A 3,527-nucleotide genomic window follows, 5' to 3' on the forward strand; every position below is an offset into this window, starting at 1 on the left:
CGTCTGTTAGAGAAGATATCAACAGCACAATCATTTTAAAAGAGGAACTGATTAAGGCATTTGTTGATCGAAAAAAAAAGATGTTACATACTCTGCACTCAATTGGATAGACCTACAACTAGTCAGAGCAACAGAGGCATTTTCTTTCCTGGTTGGGTTGAAACACACCCCCATAATCATGGCCCAGTGGAGCAGAATCAGACTCATATTCTCATTACAATCTGATTATGACCACGTCAGGTTATATCTGTGGTACAATCTGAAAGAGACTCGCGCCACAAAACAAAAGATGATCGGCTGCAATATAAGTTGCATGTTGGTCTCATTTGTAGTCTTAACACAGTGAAATGAAATTTGGACTAGTGAAAGAAAGAACTACACACCACGGAATGAAAAAATGAGCGTCGGAGGTAACGTTGCATGGATGTCGGAAAATTAGGACCTGTTCAAAATTATTATAAAACCTACAACAAAATACTAGAATTTAATACTTTTTAATGCCTAAAATGTTGATTTTGAAATGTTAGACTTTTTAAGACCCCACAGAAACATTGGTTAGATTTCATAGCTCGATAACGATATGTATCACAAGGATGTTTTCTGGGAATTCAATAAATAAAAAGCATAATATAAAAAACCACCTGGTAGATCCTGTTTGTGTATACTCCTGAGTGAATTCAATCTTTGAGTATTTTATCATTTTGATAAGAACTTCTATGCAAAATGAACATAACGTGCAAGGATCAGGGAAAGCATCGTCCAACAGATGTAAGTATTGCTTTAACGGCGTATGGCACTGGTTTTTGACATCGCAATAGAATTGGTAGAAATATATACATGACAGACATTGTTATACTGATTTGCCCTTTAAAGCAAACAATAAGTAATTTTAAGATATCTAGGAATTTTAGATAAAAATAAATAAAACTAATAATCTAATAAATTTAAACTTCAACTAGACATGATTTCATCTCTATGACTGCACACAGACACACACACAGACACAGACACACACACACACACACACACACACACGGCCAAGGTTAAGGGGTGCAGATACCTCCTTCCTATCTGCTTTCAACAGACAAGGCCAAGGACTGATGTTCATAAAAGACACTGCCCGTCCTTCTTGTGTGTGTCTGTGTGTGTGTGTGTGTGTGTGTGTTTGTGTGTGTAAATAGAGAGTAGGAGAAAGACATAGGTCCAGCACTTCCTTTATCCAGTGGTGTACATATCTGCCACCGAACAAACAGACAGACAAACACAGCAGACGAGAAAGAGGGCGAAGATAAAAAAAATGTGTTTTCTTGTCTTCTATTCAGAAATAGACGGCGGTGAGCAGGAGGACGAGCTGCCCTTGACACTGCACTCCTTCTGTCTCGCTCCTCTTTCCCACTTAAAACTCGGCAAGCAAAACAACATATAGAGATAGAACAAGTTTGAATGGGAAGAACAATGAAAGGGAAAGACGGGAGGAGCGGGATCTGAGAGAGGGAAGACGAGAACGATTAAATTTGTGTTTCTGTTAAATGGAGTGACTGAATATAAATGAAGAGTCAAATAACTATGGGACAATTAATCACAAAGAGGACCGAAAAAGAAGAAGAAGAGGAATGTGAAAACAAACCATCTAACACTGCTGTGGAGAATTAAGGATGGAAGGAAAGGAAGCTGCGTGCCGCTGCGTTGGAGTTTACCCCGGTGGACGAGAGGGTTGCCTCCCTACGCCTGCGGGTGATAGGGGACTGTTGTTTGTGCTATGCACCAAACAAGAGTTCGGAGTATTCGGCCTTCTTGGAGACCTTGAATGGAGTCCTGTATGGGGCTCCGTAGGGGACTCCATAGTTCTGCTGGGGGACTCAATGCCACGTGGGCATGATGAGAACTTGGAGAGGCGTGATTGGGAGGAAGGCCTCCATGATCTAAACCAGAGTGTTGTCTGTTGTTGACTTCTGTGCTAGTCATAGATTGTCCATCACAAACACCATGTTCGACATAGGGATGCTCATAAGTGTACTTGTACCAGAGCACCCTAGGCCAAAGGTCATGATCGATTTTATAATCGTTCATCTGATCTGAGGCCGTATGTTTTGGACACTCGGGTAAAGGAGAGGGCAGAGCTGTCAACTGATCACCATCTGGTGGTGAGTTGGGTCAGGGGGTGGGGAAGACTCTGGACAGACCTGTAAGCCCAACGGGTAGTGCGGGGTAAACTGGGAACGTCTGGAGGAGGCCCTGTCCGACGGACCTTCAACTCACACCTCCGCGGAGCTTTTCGGACATCCCTGTGGAGGCTGGGGCATTGAACCTGAGTGGACAATGTTCAATGTTTCCATTGCTAAAGCTGCGGCGGCGACTGTGGTCTTAGGTTTTAGGTCCTCAAGGGCGGTAACCCGAACACCCTGGTGGACCCCGGAGGGCAGGGAAGCCGTCCGACTGAAGAAGGAGTTCTTTCCGGATATGTTGTCTCGGAGGACTCCGGAGGCAGTTGCAGGGTACCGACGCCCGAAGGGCAGCAGCCTCTGCCGTGACAGAGGCAAAGCAGCGGGTGTGGAGAATTTCGGAGAAGATATAGAAGGACTTTCGGTTCGGCACCAAGTGCTTCTGGAAAACCGTAGCCACCTCAGGAGGGGGAAGCGAGGATCATCCAAGCTGTATACAGTAGGATGGGACGTACTGACCTCAACTGAGGAGGTATAGTGGCGGTGGAAGGAGCACTTTGAGGAACTCCTAATCCAGCTGACCACGCCCTCTGTGGTAGAGGCAAGCTGGAGGATATGGGGGATTGTCGTCAATTCCCTGGTGGAAGTCGCTAGGTAGTCAAACAACTCCACAGCGGCAAAGCCCCAGGTATTGATGAGATCCGTCCAGAAATGCTGAAGGCTCTAGGTGTCAGGGCTGTCTTGTTGACCGCCTCTTCAACATTGCGTGGAAGTCTGGGACGGTGCCTAAGAGTGGCAGACCGGGTGGTGGTTCCCCCTTAAAAAAGGGGGACCAGAGGGTGTGTGCCAATTACAGGGGTATCACACTTCTCAGCCTCCCTGGTAAAGTCTACTCCAAGGTGCTAAGAAAGAGGGTTCGGCCGATAGTCAAACCTCAGATTGAGAGGAACAATGCGATTCCGTCCTGGTCGTGGAACAACGGATCAGATCTTTACCTCTCGCAAGGATCTTGGAGGGGGCCTGGAGTATGCCCAACCAGTCTACATGGTTTTTGTGGATCGGAGAAGCGTGTGACGGGTCCCCCGAGAAATTGTGGGAGGTGCTGCAGGTATGTGTAGGGGTCCCTCTCAGGCCACCATCCATCTTCGTAGACCAAAGCGAGAGCTGTCCGTTCTCGGCAGTAAGTCAACTCTTCCAGGTGAGGGTTGGCCTCCGCAGCTCGCTTTGTCACCAATCCTGTTTGTAATATTTATGGACAGGATATCGAGGCGAATGATGGACAGGATATAATCTGCTTTTTGCGGATAATGTGGTCCTGATGGCATCATCGGTCTGTGACCTTCAGCACTCACTGGATCGGTTCGC

At 46.5% G+C, this 3,527-nt stretch overlaps 1 protein-coding gene and 1 long non-coding RNA gene across 4 annotated transcripts in view; one reads left to right on the forward strand and one right to left on the reverse strand.

The window, feature by feature from the left end:
- Positions 1–3,527, reverse strand: part of LOC116692143 (nucleolar protein 4) — a 185,689-nt gene that overhangs the window by 61,485 nt on the left and 120,677 nt on the right. The gene's annotated exons all lie outside the window — the stretch shown is intronic.
- LOC116692190 (uncharacterized) overlaps positions 1–3,527 on the forward strand; it is a 14,909-nt gene that overhangs the window by 1,330 nt on the left and 10,052 nt on the right. The window contains exon 2 of the long non-coding RNA XR_004332658.1: positions 2,845–2,850. This is a non-coding gene — a long non-coding RNA (uncharacterized LOC116692190). The remainder of the gene's footprint in view (positions 1–2,844; positions 2,851–3,527) is intronic.

The sequence above is a fragment of the Etheostoma spectabile genome, chromosome 7, assembly GCF_008692095.1.
Source record: "Etheostoma spectabile isolate EspeVRDwgs_2016 chromosome 7, UIUC_Espe_1.0, whole genome shotgun sequence".
NCBI lineage: Eukaryota > Metazoa > Chordata > Actinopteri > Perciformes > Percidae > Etheostoma > Etheostoma spectabile.